This window comes from Bactrocera neohumeralis, chromosome 3, assembly GCF_024586455.1.
Source record: "Bactrocera neohumeralis isolate Rockhampton chromosome 3, APGP_CSIRO_Bneo_wtdbg2-racon-allhic-juicebox.fasta_v2, whole genome shotgun sequence".
In the NCBI taxonomy this organism is placed as follows: Eukaryota; Metazoa; Arthropoda; class Insecta; order Diptera; family Tephritidae; genus Bactrocera; species Bactrocera neohumeralis.
Window position 1 is genome coordinate 66389651 of NC_065920.1, and position 20608 is coordinate 66410258.

The 20608-nt window shown below is 35.1% G+C and overlaps 1 long non-coding RNA gene across 2 annotated transcripts in view; it reads right to left on the reverse strand.

The window, feature by feature from the left end:
- Positions 1 to 20323, reverse strand: part of LOC126752935 (uncharacterized) — a 33347-nt gene extending 13024 nt beyond the window's left edge. For both annotated transcript variants that reach the window (XR_007666063.1, XR_007666062.1), the window contains exons 1-2: positions 20222 to 20323; positions 18218 to 18685 (exon numbers count right to left, since the gene is read on the reverse strand). This is a non-coding gene — a long non-coding RNA (uncharacterized LOC126752935). The remainder of the gene's footprint in view (positions 1 to 18217; positions 18686 to 20221) is intronic.
- Positions 20324 to 20608: the final 285 nt, after the last annotated feature.

The following is a 20608-nucleotide window of genomic DNA, read 5'->3' on the forward strand; positions in this document are numbered from 1 at the left end:
ACCCGTAGTATATTTTTTGTGATAGTGCCTCTAAGTGGACTTCTCTCATAGCTAATGTAGATCGCTTGTTAATATTAAAGAAGAGCATATTTCCAAAGCTTGATTTCCTTGAACCTGAGAAGTTTGAGAATTTAAGAACATAGGTGAACTTAGGAATTTGATGGTCATTTTCAACTCAACTTTCTCTCAAATCTAAAGCAAGATTTTTCCATTATATTAAATTTTAGTTGTTCAAATACGTTTAGTTTTATATTTACAGTAAATTTTACCTTGAGAACCACCTTCCCCTTTTAAAGCCACTGCACGCGTTGTTTCTGTGAAATGTGTAACCATAGGTCATGTTGCCTGCGACAACAACCTAAATTGGAAAATTAATGTCAGCTAAGAATATGTGTGAGCATGTTTAGCACATACATATGTACATTCCCATAAATTTGCGTAGACGCATGAACATGACGTGCTGCCAATCTATCTTGCAGAGTTATGGAGTAGTCCTTTCGATCATACCCAGGCCGAGCTGCTGTTCGCTGTTTGGTAAACATATATACTTTGATACAAATACATTTTTGCCTGTGTATACCAAGGGCATACCAAAATAACTTCCAGCACTTTGCCTCATTTACCATTCCGGTAATTATTTATTTAAGAGTTGAAACAATTTCAATAATTCATTTCGCATGACGCATCATTTCAGCCAAAACCAAACGTGTTGCTGAACGAGGAATGTGTTAAGAAGTTTGATACAAGTGAAGGTGGCTGGTGATAGTTAATTATAAAAGCATACATATATTATATGTAGTAAGTGTAAAACTGAGCGGAAATGGACATTGTGGATATGAAGAAAGAAAGAAAATAAGACATATTTAAAAACACAAATAATAATTTACGCTCTGATAGTGTGTCTGTAAACTTTTCCTCCCAACTGTTTATATTTTTTTATGACTCTTGTGTGTTGCGGATTATTTTCTATGAATGTGTCAGCTCTTTATTTACAAAGTCAGTAAATCAATATGAGTCGCATAGCTGTAAGGAAGGGAAAAGCCTGCTAAATATGCCTGAGCGTGTCTCTCGTTAAGTATTCAATCAACCAAATTCTTCGCTTGCTATATGTATGTATGCAATGTTAATGTACACGCGTTTTCTGCTTCTCGCTTTAAACAAATGAGTAAAACTGCGAGACAGATGGCTGGATCCAGCGAATAATTCTGAATGAGCTGTCGTAGCCTTGACAAGGGATGAACTTTTGACACATATAGGAATCTATACACATGTGTACATGTCCTTAAAAATTAGTGTGTGTACTTCAGCACAAATAGAAACATGCAAAAAAATAAGTGTTTAACATAAAAGCGAATACTGCTTTGGCATTTGTGTTATAAGCTCTCTTGGCCACTCCGCTTGGCCACCCATTTCGATTGCCTTTTATCCTTTTATTGGTAGAAACGTTACCAAAGTTTGCGCTGTCTTTCAATCAATTTGACTGACATTATTTTGTCATTAATTTTCAATGGGTTTTTGTTAAGGCCTTTGGTATAGTCATAACTGGTATAGTCACAACTTTTTATATTTATAATAACTTTTCTGAAAAATAAATATTAGCACCGTTAAATGGCACATTTTTTGGCAACTGAATAACAAGTAATTTATTTCAGAAGCCATTTCGATTAAATCCATACTCTAATATAAATAGCTTCTGTAACGTCGTATCTGTTTATGCCGTGTATCGACGCATATATGTTTTTAAACAGTCAAAAATGCTCTCTCCTCTCAATAATATTCGCAACAAAATCGCATAACAATAAATAAATATTTCCCAGACTTTTTTGAAGAAATAAATATTATACCGTTATAATCAAGATGAGTGAAACTAATAATGTGAGTAAGGAAAGCAGTGATGATTCTTCAATACGATTTATCAACAGATATTCTGGGTTAAGAAGACGTTTATCGTTTTCCTCGGATTAATCGGATTGCAATAGTACAAACCCAACAAACACAATGATTGGGAGAAAAATAAGTCGTAATACTGTTAAATGGATACGAAATTTAGAAAAGCATAACCGGATAAAAGGTTTGGCATACAGGAATAGGGGAGGAAAATTAATACCTGCAAAAGCATTTGTCGATATTCAATGCAGATGCCGTCAAAATTGCAATCAATAAATTATTTCGGATGAGAGAGAGGCTGCCATGAAAGAATTTTATAGTTTACATAGTCAACTTGACCAAAAGATTTTCTTAAGAGGTTCTGTCAAAGTTAACGAAATAAAAAGAAGGCGCCCTACGAATGAAACAACAGAACGATGATCACATTCGTTATTCACATTACCGTTTGTAAGAAATATTTTAGAGGGAGGATATACGATTGATGTTCTAATGAACAAGTTACAACTTTGGTTGATAAGCGCAAAGGTCGCGTTTCAAGCAATAAAATAAACAAGAAAAAATGTTAACTTCGGTTGCACCGAAGCTAATATACCCTTCACAGGTGCAATAATAATCAATACTAAATTCCGTGAATATATCTTGTCAAATTTGAAAGTTTTCCATATAAGAAATTGATTCCGATCGTTCAGTTTGTATGGCAAGTTATAGAGGTCATATATGCATTCCGAAACAAGAAAAATGACGTTTGCAAAATTTCAAAACGATATCTTAAAAACTGGTAGTTCGTATAAATTACAGCACGGACGACAGACTAATGGCTAAATCGACTCAGTTCTTAATAATTTATGGGTGTTACAAACTTTCTTCTTCATGACAAACTTAATATACCCTGTTCAGGGTATAATGATACAAATGTTATAAAATATATAAAGTAATTTCCAGCTTACATTTTACATATCAAAACATTTTTTTACCAGATGGTTCGTACCATATATTCAAAACTTGTAAAAAGAAAGCGTTGTTTTATCTAATCCAAATGACTCACCAAGTTCCTTTAGAACAGTCTATCATTAACTGAATAGTAACCGTCACAGGGATTTCAGTAAATTGGCTTAAAATACACTGGATAAAGTTAGGAAGGTCCAAACCCTAACTTATATAATTCAAATGTAACTATAATGATGATGCAGAATTTCAAGCCATTAATATAAGAAAATCTTTAGTGGGTAGACCGCAAAGTTTGAAAAATATAGATCAGCCTTCATTATATCCTAAAGGTAGAACTGTGACAAAGTAAAAATGGAGAGACATGATGGAGCTGCTAAAATTCATTCCTCCTGTTAAACACGATTACTATAAGAACTTGTCAACAAATCAAAATGACGAATCCTCGCATACAGCTGATGAAGAAGACATTATTTATAATATTGCTTAATCATCCCAAAGAATAATGCCGCCAACATAAAGCTGCTATAAATTAATTAATTAAAATATTAAAAATTATTTTATAACTTAACTTCCAATGTATCTCAGAGCCTATAAGGAAACTAAAATTTGTGAGGACTAGATCTCAAAATATTTAAGATTATTTTGTGATTATTTACTTCTATTCGAATAATCAACAGAATGAATTAGATTAATCATCTGAATACAAAATTTTTCGATAGTTACTAAGCGAATCTCACGATATACCTGAGACAAATATTAATAAGATTTAGCAACAAGTTGTTGCACATAATTTAAAGGTTATACACCTTTATACTTAAAATAAAAGTAGTCCTGGAAACACGAAATTTAACTGTTTTGGCCAGAACCACTAAAACCGCAAGCCAGGACGACGTTAGAACCACAGGTGAACACCAAATCAAACCACTCACAATTCAAGCAAACAAACAAACAACGACAATCCAAATTACTCCAAAGGCTGTCGCATTTACCGTTACTGTCATTTAGTTAAAGCGCTTTGCGCATTTTGCCACTCACAGTAAATGATGGAAGTCGCCAAAAGCTTACTAGCACTCATGCCGGCGCTTTCATAAACTACAACAGCAACGGTAGTCCGATTTTTGAGAGACATTGCTTGTCTGTTGAATAGTCGGACACCGTCATTGCCACTAAACTACTGACGACCTAAGTTCTTGTTCTTTAGACAAGACTCTGTGAGTGTGTGTGAAGGTGAGAATGCATTCGAGTGGTATTAACAACGCCGCCAGACGTTCTGATCCGCTACTTACATTCAACGCTTCGTCTGGTTTTCCGCAATTTGCTCATTACTTTTTATTTAGTTTAGGTTTTTTGGGCCGTCCACCGCGAGAGTGAGAAAAGTATGGGGAAACCTTATACTGCCTTATATGTATTAGCCGCTGATCTAATAGTCATTGGCGGCAATGCGAATGAATTGTCGTTGCGAAATGCTCCCTTCTGCGCTCAGTTCACCATTTTTACAAAGGCGGAAATTTTCACTTGTACCTCGATTACCTTCCACTTTTTGTGTGTCTTGTCTAGTCAGCTGGCAGCTGGGCTAATAACTGTGTAGACTGCCTGCATAAATGCGATAGCACAAACAACAAACATAACCTTAAATAGCGATTAGTTTATGAGCACTTATGTCAGTTAAAGTAGTTGTCAGCTGAGAGCAGTTGTTGTCAATATGCTTTTTTTATAAGTTGTCGTCTGGCGTTTCTAATGCGATTCATTTACTTTCCTCTTTACCTTCTTTCACATAAAAAAGTATCATTGTAAAGTCTGAAAAAGCAAAAATTGTGCATTTCAAGGCATCCAAGCATATCTGCAGGAATTAATAAAGGTTAACGTAATGCCATTACAGAAAACAGCGTTTAACTGTTTTGAGGACTGAACGGAATAAACTGAGAGTTTAAGCGTAATCTAAAGTAACTAGGTCCTCACAGACATAGCATTATATATAAGTAAATAACTGCAGCCGAAATAAAAATCCATTAAAGTCCCGCTTCTCTTTGCATTAAAACTTTCAAGATTTCGTCTTCGATTTTCGGTGGTATCAGATTGTTACAAATTCTTTATGATCTAAAATGCATCATTTGCAAACTTTTTCAGAAATTCAGGAAATATTAAAATTCTGGTATTTCTCGATTTTCTTGAACGGAAACACTTAAATTATATATTTTTGAAATATTGCAAATGTTAAAATAAAATTTAATTATCCGGTTAAAGGTATACAATTATTGTTGCTTGTATGTTTATTATGACTTAGTGTTTAGTCGGATTTTATCAGAATATGGGTTTCCTCGGGTAAAAAACAGCCTTTTTCAAGATTTTTTTTTATGTAAAAAAAGAAATAATATTATTAGACTTTTTTATTGTTACAAACATACACTATTAGCAAAAAAATCTGAAATTTTTGAAAAACTGAACACTTTAAACTCAGCCATTGCGACACCATTTACGGTGACCCCTCGGAAAAAAGATGCGCCCGTGTTTACAGAATAACTCTTTACAGGATCATCTAGAGTGAAAAACCTCAACTTAAAACTTGACCAAAGAGAAAAAAGCTTAAAATTGGATTTTTGGCACACATTTTTACAAAACACTAAAAGTTTTAGGTAAATTTCACGATTTTTTTATTCTCGCAACAAAGTTGCTAACGAGATAGTTTTACACACATAAAGTAAGTCCTAAAACTTATATATATACCAAAATGATCAAGGCGACGAGTAGAGTTGAAATCCGGATGTTTGTCTGTCCGTCCGTCCGTGCAAGCTGTAACTTGAGTAAAAATTGAGATATCGTGATGAAACTTGGTACACGTATTCCTTGGCTCCATAAGAAGGCTAAGTTCGAAGATGGGCAAAATCGGCCAACTGCCACGCCCACAAAATGGCGGAAACCGAAAACCTATAAAGTGTCATAACTAAGCCATAAATAAAGATATTAAAGTGAAATTTGGCACAAAGGATCGCATTAGGGAGGGGCATATACGTAATTTTTTTTTTTGGAGACTATTTTTTACATATCTCGGAAACTACAATAGCCATGTCAAGAATTCTTTTTTCCTTCAGGCATTTCCATATACAGTTAAAAAATGGAAGAAATCGGATAATAACCACGCCCACCTCCCATACAAAGGTTATGTTCAAAATCACTAAAAGTGCGTTAACCGACTAACAAAAAACGTCAGAAACACTAAATTTTACCGAAGAAATGGCAGAAGGAAACTGCACCCAGGCTTTTTCTTAAAAATTAAAATGGGCGGCGTCGCCTAGTTATAACCAAAAACCATATCTCAGGAACTACTTGACCGATTTCAATGAAATTCGGTATATAATATTTTCTTAACACCCTGATGACATGTACGAAATATGGGTGAAGTCGGTTCACAACCACACCTTCTTCCAATATAACGCTATTTTGAATTCCATTTGATGCCTTCTCTGTATAATATATACATTAGGAACCAATGGTGATAGCGGAATAAAACTTTACAAAAATACGGTATTTGAAAAATATGTAAATGACGTATAATGAAATCTCGATTATCACTTTATTTTATAAAATGTTCGGTGACACCCGAACTTAGCCCTTCCTTACTTGTTTTTAAATAGTGTAATTGAAAAAAAAAATTCTTCATCCAAGTCTTTAAGAATTGTATCTCATAAACCTGTCTAAAATTTCTTGAATATCGGGTGAGTAGTTCTTGAGAAATCTTGCCAACCGACTTCAGAAACACTGTTTCGAGAAAAACGCGTTTAAAGACGGCGCATTTAGCTTAGCTAGCGTCGAGCGCATAAGGTCACAAGGCTTCATATCCGAAACTGCTACTTCTTAAATTTAAGAAAATATTCTAAAGGTGTTGTATAATTTAATAAGGCTTTAAAAGGATCGATTTTTTGAAACCCCAAAACCCATGTAACCGCTTAATAATGTAGTCAAGTGGAAAGTATTGCAGATTCCAAAAACTTGTAAGGTATTAGTGGCTTTAAAATTTTTTTATCGAGACTTTTTTGTTTAGTTGGCCAACAAGACGAAGTAGATCTTTAACATAACCTAAGTTGTATTATTATTGAAAAAATGGTCATCGAAAAGTTTTAGTTTGGAAATTATAGCCATTGATAAAGCTTAAAAGAAAGGCATTAGAACATAGGTAAATAACTGACCGACTTAATATTATATATAATATATTCGCAACAACACTGATACATAATTCAACCAATATTTGATCGTAAAATTCAACTCTTGCTGGAAACAATTCCTTTCTATTATTCCCTATAAGACAAGATTACAGAAAAAAGATTGTTCCATCTCATTCTTAAGCTGGTAAAACTTTCAAATGCAAAAAATTCGATAACTTAAAAATTCTTAATATTATATAATCCTTATCCACCCTGCGCACTTTACGAGTACCCTTGTTGTTTATTGTAGCACGTAGGTTGCCTTTTATATTGCGGTATGTGGCAATCCTATTGTTGCAATCTGACAAAGAACAACTTTATCGTAAAGCTTGACATTTTTGATGTTATATTTATGTAACCGGAACGTTTTTACATACGAGCGCTGTTTGCGGTGTTTACAGTTACTTAAAATATTCAGCTAGGCAAAACTGGGAATTAAATCGCGAACGTTCGACGATGAACTTATTTCTATTTTTGACGGTGAAGTTTCATTAAGTCCAATGCTAATCGATGATATAGTGAATGAAACCAATCGAGGTCGTAGATCACTCCAAGAGGAATTTCGTGAAGGTCAGCCAAAATCAGTTCTTTTTCTGGAAACTATAAACACTGTGAGCGAACTCTGCACTTGTTTTTTCTAAGTGATACAAAAACAATAGTTTGCTAGTGACTTTCAAGAAATCAGGAAAACGAACCGCCAAAGACGGATCACTACTCTCCACGAAAATGCGAGCTTTCACCCATCGACTGAAACTGCCTTTCTGGACACCGATTTCAAAAGTCATCCTTCATACAGTCCTGACTTGGCACCAAATGACTTCTTTTTATTCCCGTTCGTAAAACTAAACAAAGATGTCAACGTTTTTTGACACCTGAAGAGGCGGTTGGAATACAAAGGCGTGGTTTGAAAATTTCCCAATCAGACATGTCAAAAGTGCTTAGACAATTTTTTCAAAAACGCATGCAGAAGTACAAAGATCTTAATAAAGAATATTTTGAAAAATAATAAAGTGAGTTTCGATGATTAAAATTAATTATTGCTCTCGAGTCCCGGAATATGAAAAGCAACACTCGTACGAATAAATTTAAGTTCAAGCGGATGCATGTCGTTGTGTTGCTTTTCAATTTAGTTTAGAATTAAATTAACACATATGTATGTACACTCATTCAATGAAGCAAACCCAGTGCTTACACTGCCAATTGAGCTGAATGCCAATGAACTCTCACGTATATTTAGAAGTTGTAAAGAACAACTAGCAGAACGACTGACGCATACAACCCATTTAAAAGCTCGGAAATATTTTTTGCAATGCTTTTTGTTTTTTGTAAAGGTTCGTTTCGTTTTTGACCATTAGACATGCACGTGGAAAGTTGGTATATCGAAACACTTGAATTTTAACATTTCGAATTTTTCATTATTCCTGTTATATATTATGACAAAAAAGTACCCGGATATTGTAAATAAAACGCAAACTATTTAATTATCCATCAACATTGATTTTATCGCCTCTAAATTAATCCCCATCAGATGTAATACACTTACGTCAACGATTTTTCTAGTCCTCGAAACACTTTTTATACGGACCTTTTGGTTTCATGAAGCGGCAATTTGAATTTGGGGAACAAGAAAAAATTATACGGAGCCCAATCTGGTGAACACGGTGGTTGTTCGATGATACTCATTGAGGTTTTGGTTTTTGTATAAAATCTATGAGTTGATTTAATGTAGTGAAAAATGGTATTTATATGTAACTTGATACTGTAAATCTTTATAGTTGTCTGTATCTTCCCTTTCTTTCCAGAACTTAACGCTCTTTAACGACACTTCCACACAGCTTTCTTCTTCTTAATTGGCGTAGACACCGCTTACGCGATTATAGCCGAGTTAACAGCGCGCCGCGCGTCGTGCGTCGTTTCTTCTTTTCGCTACGTGGCGCCAATTGGATATTCCAAGCAAAGCCAGGTCCTTCTCCACTTGGTCCTTCCAACGGAGTGGAGGTCTTCCTCTTCCTCTGTTTCGCCTTCTCACATTAGCTCGTCTTTGAACGGATGTTCTTAGGCTACCCAGAGGATACTTGGTCAAAGACCGGAAGTAATGAGCTGCTTGAGCCATGTGTAAAATAATCGTTTCTGGCCACTCCCAAGTGAATGGCGATCAGAGAACTTTCCTCACTTGCGTGAACTTCTACACATGACTCCATCCTCCAGCTTTACCACTGTATAATTTCTAAGAGTTGGTTTCTGCCTTACCGCACTAATCGAATTCTTTCGCTTGTATTTTCGTCGTTATTTCACACCTACTTTATTGTTTTCAGATCTATATATTCATTTATCCTTCCTCACGAAAGTCTGTTTGCTTACAAAGGTGAATGTGAATATCGTCAAATCATATGCATACATCTATACACATATGTGCATGTCAGCCCGTTCGTGTGCATATTCTTGATTTTAATCCTTAAGCGAACCACTTGAACAAATTGGTTTTGAGATTAAATCTTCCTGCAATGGTCAAAGCTTTTAGTTAACGCGTGTTACAAGAAAAGGAAAAGAAAAGAAAAGGGGAATGAACAAACACAGATTGTATGTAGAAAAGTGTGGTGAGTTAAAAACAAGCATTTATTTGCATTAAACCCAGTCAGGTGGCAAACTACCGGATGCACGTTTTCCAAATGGAAAGTGAAATGAACAGTTTAAGGTAAACAAAAGGGTAACCTAACCACAATTTATTGATTTCAATAAAATTTTCTGTGGTTCTGATTCAACTGAATTTAAATCACTGACAACACGAAGGCAAAACCAAAAGCAGATAAAAGACACGGGAAGACGATCGTGAAGTGCTAAAAAGAGCAGCAAAGTTAGGTCAATGGATTTCGTTCAGTGAAGCGTGATGGTTAAATAAAGGAAGTGAAAGGTGTTGAAAGCATCGCTAGTTGTTAATCAAGATTACTTGCCTTAACAGCACGTAGTATATGTATGTATGCGTGGCGTGCTTGGCCAACCTTTTTGCTGCGCAAAGCGAGATAATGGCTTTGAAGTAGCCCCAACCTGAGGGCAATTGTAATTGAAATTAATTCTTCGTGAAGGAATGGGTAATGTAAGGACAAGTAGGGTCACACATTCTTCAGTTTGGCTAATTTACAAGTTGTTAAGTAAAATTGTATTTATAGTATGTAATGGCAAAAAAAACGAAAATGAACCTATTTCACTTTGGCCAATTTAATATATGCGCATTTTCGTCGAACAAGCAAAAGCGATGTGTCGGAGGTTGAGTTCACACTATTTGTGTATTAGTGTGACCAGATGTCATATTCTCAAGACAAAATTAAAGGCTCTTTGTTTTTTTTTTAATGCTCAAAAAGAGATTATAAATGCAGTGGTTGTAAAGAAACTACCTCGAGGAGCGTTCAGACCAATCAAGATCTGAGAATTTTTTCTTAACGGTTGTATAAATTAAAAACATTTGTAATTATTTGAAATAATTAGAGGTCTCTCAAAAATCAAAAAAACATAAAAAATTTAAATTTTTCCCATATTTCAAAAAATTATTATGGATTATATACAAAAAGGAGTTTACGCAATTACATTTCTAAACGCTATTTTTTCGGTTTGTTATAGCATATAACCTTATTAGACTATATGAAACCCCTAAATAAGTTTATTGAATTTTGCTTATCCACAGATTCTGTCTGAGATATTGGACATAAAACGACCTCAAGAAGCCATTCCAGTCTTCAAATCAAAATTACCTCTCCAACTTAGGTTACTACACTCAGCTAGTAATTTTACAACTTAAAGGCTGTAAACACAGGTGATGACGTGAGATTTTTATAAAACTTATTTCAACTGAAATATGCACCCGGTGCGGCTATATCTACAGGTGAAACTCTTAATTATAGCTGTTCATTGTAAACTTTTCGGATAGCTGCCTTTTGCTCTTCACATCTCTTTGGGAGAAAAATTGCTCAAGACAATGTCATAGAAAATAAAAAGTATATTAAGTGACTTAAAGTAATTTATTCAGATTTTCTAAAAGCAGAATAATAAACTATTTTCAGGTTATACATTAAATTGGTCTTCTGCAATATTAAAATTTTTTTAGAACAAGTTAAATATTATATAACCATTCCCTCTTTATTTAAAATTTCTCCTCATCTCTGCACTTTTTCCAAAATTTATGAATCCTTTTAAGCACCTGGTCCTCCTTAATATTATTGCATTTTTGTTACTCTGTTGTCACGCTCTGGTGACACAAGGCTGCTCGGCTTATGTTATTCCCTTTCTTTCACTCTTATGACTAAGCTTTACTATTTTATTTCCGTCTTTACTTTTTTGCCATTCAATTTTCTGTTACACGCTAAGAAACAACGAAAAACTAATTTATCATGTTGAAAAATTACGAAAATTGTTAAATATCAAAAAAATACGAACAGAAAACATAAGAAAAGCGAAATGATCAAGAGGCAACAAACGAAAAGTCGCCAATTATAAAGGCAAAACAAATACTTGGAGTTGTGAAGAAGTTTACACTTGAAAGAGAATGAATAAGTTACGAATTAATTTTAATACGAAAAGTCAATGTTAGGCATGAAAAGTTCGAAAAAGTTTCAATATAGAAAAACACATCAAAATAATTGCATTAGTGGTTTTAGAGAATTCCGACAATGAGAATGAATAGGGAGGTAGTGAATTTTAGTGAGCCGTAAGAAAAACTTTTGGCTATACGAAATATGTGAGATTTTGAAAAAATTAATTTTACTTGAGAAAAGTGACTTCTCGAATTATACTTCACTGGGTAAGTTACATAAAGCAACTGAACTAATTAAGTGCTTACTGTTAAAACTCTCAGGGAACTGATGGACTTGCAAGAACGATCCTTTTCAGTTCAGGTAATACAGTATGTAATCCATTATATTTCTAATATGACAAACAAAAGCAGTTATCCCACAAAGCACTTTTTTGTTTAACTCTTGGCATAATTCTACGTTTCCAGTTCGATTTATCTTCTTGTATTATTTCCATTACTATTTCTCAATCTGTTGGCGCTGCCTTCGTCGACACACAAATTGCGATTTCCGACAGGCGGAACAAATTACTCTTCAGGCGGCAAAAGCAATAGAAATGAGCAGTAGGTACCTAAGAAATACATACAGCTTAAACAACAGAGGCAAATGGAGGGATAAACGCGAAGTAATGCAATAGAATTCGCGAATTAATAGCAAGCGCTTTGAACTGCAAGAACGTAATCGTGGAAAAGTGAGCCTAGCGACAAGCAGGAACAATTTGAGGACGCTGACGGGGCAAAGTTGCAGGTGGCAAGCAAGTACAAATACTGAAAAACAGTTTTTGTTGTTGTTGGCTGTGAGTTAAATGGTAATGAAACTGTAAAAATTTTATTCTGACAATGCGCATGCACACAAATTGGCAGACATACAAATACATACATTTGGTAAATATAGTATTTTTTTAGATAATGCTTGTGTAAGTATTTTTCTAATTTTTGATATTGAAATTTTTGATTAATTGTTAGTTATGAAAGCACAACTAAGCAAAAAAATTGGCTACCCTTGAAAGTCACTTCACCTTAAAATTAATATTTAGATTTTTTGTCTTCTATCACACTAATCATGCTTTCTTGTCACTCATTCGTGCTACTGATTCTACAGAATCCTCTCTTAATCACCACTTAATTTGTTGAACCTCGTATATTCCTATATTCATATACCTAAGTAAAAAAAAAAATTAGTAAAAATTGAATATAAAAAAACGGCGCAGAATTTCGTATATGTTTCAATTGATATAAGCTATATATACTATATATATAAACGTATACTAATATATATTTATTTTCCCACACTTCAAGTGTGATTACTAAGTACATATAAAACAGTGACGTAACAAGTTAAGCTTAGTAAAGCATACATGTGCACAGGCACGACACGATACAATACACAAACACATGATAACGTAAATGAACACATTGACAAAGTCAATAAAACTTTAGTGATATAAATGTGTAGTAAGTGCTACTAAACTAATCTAACAAAGTATAACTAAGTATTTGTACTAACTAACTTCTAATTGCGGTCTCTCTCTCACTTCGGTATGGCGCTCAAATCCCTGCAAGTGACACTGCAATTAAATGTTTAACGAAATCAGGATTGCGTTGACTAATTGGCACATTGACAGTGTCGAAGAAATTCATTGAAATGAAAACACGCAAATTAACAAGAAATAAAATAGAAAATATAAGTACAAATGCAATAAAGAAATCAAGAACTGGCTTTCGCCAACACTAAAGCACAGATTGACGTACTATATGTAGATTTACAAAGTCGTTGCCAAGTCGACTAACCGTACCGTTATGTCACATTGTGCACCTTAGGTGAGCTAGGAGCTCAGCGCTGCTTATGAGCTATAATTACAGTAGCTGGAGGTGTTGGTGAAAGCAATTGACTTGCGGCAAGATGCGTGCACGTCAGCAAGGCACAAAAGTTTCTTATGGTCATAAATCGCAGAACGTGAAATACGTCAGCAGTATAGTATGTACTACATATACTGGGCAACAAAAACATACTATACTTACAAGTATCTAAACATATACAAAACAAAACATATACTATATACGTGAAGGTGCATTTATTTATACGAAGAGAAAAAAATATACGTACAGGGCATCACACCCCCAAAAATTTGCATCATAGTATAATATTATGTTCTGCAAAAAATTTTGGCGATTGGATAATGGGAAGACGTGCCGCAACGAGGGTAAAGTAGCCATGTTATTCAAAATTTGGCCACGCATGGTCACTTTACCCTCGTTGCAGCACATCTTCCCATTATCCAATCGCCACAATTTTTTGAAACATAATATTATAACGCATATTTCTTTTTCTCCCGTATAGCTTAGGTGCACCCTAATATACGTATTATTTATTTATGAAGTGCGTAATTACACGTGCTTACAAAGTTAGACTACACTCACGCATACATGGACTTTGAAACTCATACTATAAACTTTTACTTCTGCGAACACTTAATGTCATTCATACGCACTGTCACACGGACTACAAAGTTTCAGCTTTGTGCGAATGAACGCATTGGTAACGCATATATTGTGTGAAAAACATTAGACAAGTGAATAAAAGCAAGTTTAATAATTTATGAAAGAAACTCTATACACACACATATGTCACCATAGGTGGAAAACTTACTCAACACAGTCGAGAAATGGTAAGAACATCCCGCTTGTCATACGAGACACCACTTAACTTTCAATTGTGCTGGTAACAAACGTAAATTTAAAAGAAAAAATCAAATTTTGTATTGAAAATTTTTGTATTGGACGAAACTTGGTATGAACTATTGTCCAAGGCAACGAAATTATCTCCGAGTAAATTGTTCAGATTGGACGAATGTAGAACATGGCTACTAACAAACTTACCTATCAAAATCAAGTTCTTGTATAGAACCTTTGGAGCTGGATATGATAGTTATGGTACAATTGATGTTAACTCTTTTTCTTGTTTTTTTATGTAGTTTTCTTGAAAAACTTTTGAAGTCTAGTCCGTCTATATTGAATGAAGATGATATGAGTCAAACGAAAATGACAACCATGTTAAATGTTGCTCAACACACGATTCTAGATCGTTTGATTGCTATGGGAAAGTTCCTAAAGTGTGGAAAAAGGGTGCTACATGAATTGAATGAAGGATAAATGGAAATCGAAAAACACTTGTAAATATTATCTTCAAAGACACGAAAGAAAATCAGTTTTGCATAGAATTATCAATGACGATCAAAGATGGATTTATTTTAAGAATTCTTAACGTATTAAAACCTGGGTTAGTCAGGGACAACAACAGGGACATCAGGTATTCTGGAGTTTCCTGTTCAATGTCGCAAAACCGGCAGTTTGCGTAAGAGACTATGTTCATGTTGGACAGGTGCTTCCTGAGCCTGCAGTCTCCTGCATAGTGCGCGACAAGTATACAGAATTTGTCTCCGGGGAGGTTGGACATATCTCTAAACCTTGCAAGGTTGTACCTCCTTCTAGTAGAGGGGAGTGGTGTATTATTGCTCCTGCCGTTCTCTCCCCACTCTTCCTTTCATGCGGAGCAACTCGTTTATGGTGCGGCAAGTTCGTTCATTGCCAGCTACCCTTTCATGTCGCGGGACCGAGATCAGATATACACGGTTGTAAACTGATAAGCGGTTCAGCCTTCCTATGTATTCTTCTATGCGCGATACGTTGGTAGCGATAGTTGCGGAAAAATTGATTTCTGCGCGCTGGCTTATAGTAAATACTTCTGCTTAAAAAATGCTCGAAAAACGTCCCATTGGTATGCATAGTTTGGTATGCGGTCCTGCAATGCCTGCTCCTAGATAGTGCTGCCAGTAGTATGTCGAGCGTGAAATCTCTCCACTCCGCTTTACTGCGGAAAGTAACTCTAAATTTCTTTGTAAATTTTACCTTCTTCGTAACGCCGACCCTTGGAAGCTGAATTTAATTATACAACGAAGACAGCAACGAAATGCGTCTGAAGTTTTCCACGGCAACCAGCCCACAACCATAAAGGTGTGTTGAAATAAAAAAAAATCACACATATATAATGCAAGAAAAACGAACGAATGTAATGCCCGATTATTGCCAGGCGTCTGTAAGTGGCAAGAACAGCGACGTAGCACCATCTGCGGCAGCAAGAATATCTAGCGGAACGAGAAGAAAGTGAAACTTAAAGCAAGTAGAAGTTAGCAGCTGTGACCCAGTTTGATTTCACACGAGTGGCTTGTAAGGAGCCACACATGTTCTTCATACAAAATCTATAAAAGCTTATACGTGTATGTGTGTGTATCCGTATTTGTACAAATAGCATATGCATGGATGCAAGTGAGTTTGCAGCAACTTTATCCTTGAGCTTGAAAGAAATCTACCCATGGATTCGTAAGTTTCTGACATGTGCAGTGATGGCTAAGAAGGTGTGTTGGATAGAGTTGCCACGGCAACAAACACTCAACTTACGAAGAGAATGTCACCGCAAAATAAAAGTGTAAGGTGTGTCGAACAACAGAGAGCACTTCAAGCAAAATAAATATTTTTTTGGTGACATTCTTCCATTTTTGGTTCGTGCTCACTTTCCAAGGAGTTTTTGTTGTGGAAACAGCGCAGGTTTCAATATCTCAGGTTTAAAATGAGCTCGGCTTTTCGATCGCTTGCAAAGATTTTTCAACTTCAAATTAAAGATGTTTTAAACCGTTGATGAAAATGTTTATTAATTCAAGAATAATCTACAACGAGGTCTCTCGATCAATGCATTTAAAAGATCTTGAGTCTTCTTAATCAGATATATTATTTTATTAATAATAATGATAAAATATTAAAATTCAGATCATTTTGATTATACTTTCTTAGCCTTATCAAAATTAAATATTATTTCTTATCCTTCCAATGTATAATCTTGATAAAATATTAATTAATTATTATTATTATTATTATGAAATGTCTGACAGATAATTCTTTAACTTGTGAAAAATATAATTTATGCCTCATAATGATGAGACTGCCTTTCGGCAGTTTGGTTATAGGACCTTGTCAAAGGCTATGTTTCCAGCTGTATGAAACAGTTGAAACTTTAAGAGGTCATTTTATTCTCAGCACTAGAAAAATGAGATTGTTCTCGCCGGAAAGAAAATCAATTCGAGATGTCATCTAAAGAAAAATATGTTATATGAAGGAAAACCTTTCACGATAATTTTTACTTTTTATGTAAAACTTATAAAAAGATCGGACATAATACGGCGACATTTGTTTACAATATGAATTTCACGTTACTTTTGTAAAACTATAAATATACATATACGCACGCAGAATTCCTCAGTTAAATAACTTTCCTATGCCCTTTTCCTTAATCCAATATTAATCCAGGTCATTGCATTCTAATTGAACCAACGGCAACTTTCGCATTTCCATCCGTGTGGAATTCCATTTGCATTTCACCAACCTGGAAAATGTTTCTAGACACAACTTTAGGAAGATTCAGAAGTTGCTGGTTAGTTGCTGCGCACAACTCAGCGGCAAGCAAACTTTGAAGAGCTACAGCTAATTTAAATAGTTTAAATTCATTTTGCAGTTGCAAAAACTTTCCGTAATTTTTGAATTGATAAGTAAATAAAGTCCCGAAAGGCAAACCAATGGAGCAGAAAAACAAAAAAAGGTCTACGTGTAATGAAAACAAGAGTTCGCAATGCAATGGCTAATGCAAAATGTTGCATTACGTAGTGGCGCCAAAATATGTGAAATCTTTGTCTGCAATGAGGAACATACCATATACAAGTTTCAACACCAGAAAGGTTTCAGAGAGAATCCTTTCCAGACAATACTTATGTGTATCAAAAATAGGGTTGAATCGGGTGAGTACTTTCCCTTTCGAGCCACCATCTACCTAATAAAAAGATTTTCGAACTTTCGAGGGAATTTTATACGGCATATATATATAGGCCATTATTTGAATTATCTCATTGAAAAGTAAGTGTTTTACTCATAATTGTGTATCGTTGAGTCTAAAATAGATAAAATTGAGCGAGAACATGTCCTGCCCCATATAACTATTATCAGGATTTTCGAACATCGGACTGACTTTACTCCATGTGATTGGTATTGATATGTAAGGCACCTTAATGAAACCCAGTGATCATTTTTGTAGTATGTGGCATGATAACATTTAATAGATAAAATCGAGCCAATACTATCCCAACTCTCATATATTATCTACTTTGCAGGTTCGGAAACTGTAACAAAGTTAGTGGAAGAGAAATGTACTAGCCATATGTAGCTTAACTCGGTAGATGAGTATGATGTCTGAATAACCGCAGTTCAAGATCATATGTTTGAATTGTTCTCAAAATTTCGTCTATACAAACAGTCCTTACTTTTTTCCTCTTGAGTATTACTAGGTTATGAAATAACAAATTTTTTGTCATTTAGCATGTTTGGAAAGTAAGTATTGTTTATTTGTTTTTATGAAGGCTTATTATTTAGAAATTGCAAAAATCGCGATACAAAACTGAATACTGATAACTTGGTGTACTATTGCTGAAATGCGAAAAGTTCGCTGAATAGCTATCTAAGTATTCATAACTTATACAAATTTTACCATAATAATGTTTTTACTTCCATTCAAACTTACATTTCCAAGCGTTGAAGATTATAACAAGATTAGTGCGAAGAGGCGACAATTTTGACATAATCCATGCAACACTTTATGACACTTGCGCAGCGAGCAAATAGTAACGCGTTTTCTTCCGCTCCTTTTACTAAGCAATTCCGCAAGGAAGATGCACACTCCTTTTTTCAACCGGTGAACTTTCCTAGTTGCGGTAATTTTTGAGTGTTAGAGCTACGTTTTAATTTTTATGCTTTTGACTTTCCACATTTTTCCAGCTTTATTGCTTTCGAAGACTACCTACTTGAAACTTTTGCACACATTTTACGGCTTTGTTTTAGAGGAGAACTTTTTCGCACTTTTTATAGTTTTATTTTTTAAGAAGACGAAATAATTTCTTGCAAATCCCTTTCAGGATTTCCACTCTTTTCGTGATTTCTTTTATGCTGAGCGTTTTATTGCACTTTTAACAACGAAATGTTATGGCGAACACTAGATAAAAAAATGAAAAAGATTAGTAAAAGGAGTAGTAATGTAGCATAGTGTTGTTATTTCAAATAATTTTTGCGCCGTATTTCTGTTAGTGTTCCGCAATGCTATGTAAATACTGTAAGGAATGCACATTACTTATTTTTGCAAAATTCTGAAATACACCTTCACTGCACTTCCTTTACCGGTTTTCAACTGCCATAAAACACAGATGTCGAATTTACTAAAGCACGCCTGCTACGTAAGTTTAGACTTTGTGTCGCTGTTATTTCGGCGTCCGTGCGTTTTTATATATACAAGAATTATATATCAAGTTTGTCAAAGTATTGTTTTGAAATTTTGCAGAAGGAATCGTCGGAGACCCTTCTATATATATAAACTGATCATTTGTCGAACTGAGTCGATATCGGACCACTGTATAACATATAGTCTGTCCGTCTGTTTGTATATATACGAACTAGTCTCTCAGTTTTTCAGATATCGTTTTGAAATTTTGCAAACGTCATTTTCTCTTAAAGAAGCTGCTCATTTGTCGGAACTGCCGATATCGAACCACTATAACATATAGCTGCCATACAAACCGAACGATCGGAATCAAATGCTGGTATGGAAAACTTTTGCATTTGACAAGATATATTCACGAAACTTGGTATAGATGATTTTCTAAGGCAACAATGTAATCTCCGAACAAATTGTTCAGATCGGATTAATATAGCATATAGCTTCCATACAAACTGGACACATAGTTACTAAAAGAAATGCACCTGTGAAGGGTATATTAGCTTCGGTGCAGCCGAAGTGAACGTTTTTTCTTGTTATTCTTGCTGCTTGTTATTTAACCTTGTAACGGATTTGCGCGGAACTTGCGAATTAACGTCAGCCCGCAATGGCATGCCACATGGCTACATGTGTTATGAAATCTGCAAACACCTAACGGATGACTAACGAAAATAACGAGCAAAACAAATATGAAAACAGACTAACCATCGGTGGTGCAATATGTAAGGTGATGGCTTGACGCGGGTGTCAGGCGGCATGTAGAATCCAGACAATACGGCGCGACGCAAGGGCACTCAGGCGGCGGCAGGCTAGACATTGTCGACACAGTGCACAACATGCCCAGACATAACGGCTTGAGACGCCAAGTGGCACTCAGCGAGTGACACAAAAGCAGCTGGAATTGTCTGACGCAGCCGCTTTTATTCGTTTGAGTATGAGTGTACATGTGAATGAGTGCGTAACGGCATGTGGATGGGGAATATGCACCGAAGGCGAGAGTGGAGTAACTGTTTAGAGGTAGGTCAGCAATTTTTTATTGATTTGTTATTAAGCCGTTTTATAAATTTTCTTCCAATTTGCACTTTTGTACAGAATATATTAAATGTAGGATCAGCGGCACACTTATCGGCAACCAAGCTACACTTTTTTCTTAGCTGCCTCAAATTTTTCAACACTTTTTCAGCTTACTTTGCCTGAAAATACTTTTTTAATTATTAAAATTTCCTTAATACAAATAAGGGTATGTATTTATTCATATACCAATATTTCATATCTTAACTGCTTTAAAATACACGTAATACTGTAGCCAGCACACATTAATACGAGCTTCCAATTCTTCCCCAAACACTAAACCGAATCCAATAGCAGTCACTACCAAACTAAACATGTTTTGGCTCAAATGTCAATGCTAAGCAAAGTCAAATGCTCAACAAACGCAATTGAGTGCAAACGAATGGAAACGAGTAAAAACTCACCACGCCAGCACGAAGCGTGCCGGTTTTACGAAGCGCTAACTTCGCGGGGTGGTCTGAGTTTGTTGCTATTGGAAAGGCGTAAATGTTGCTTGCTTTCGGACTGAAACATGTTTGGTTAGACACCTTTTATAAATTGAGTGAGTTGATGTTTTAGTGGGCAAAAAGTAGCGAG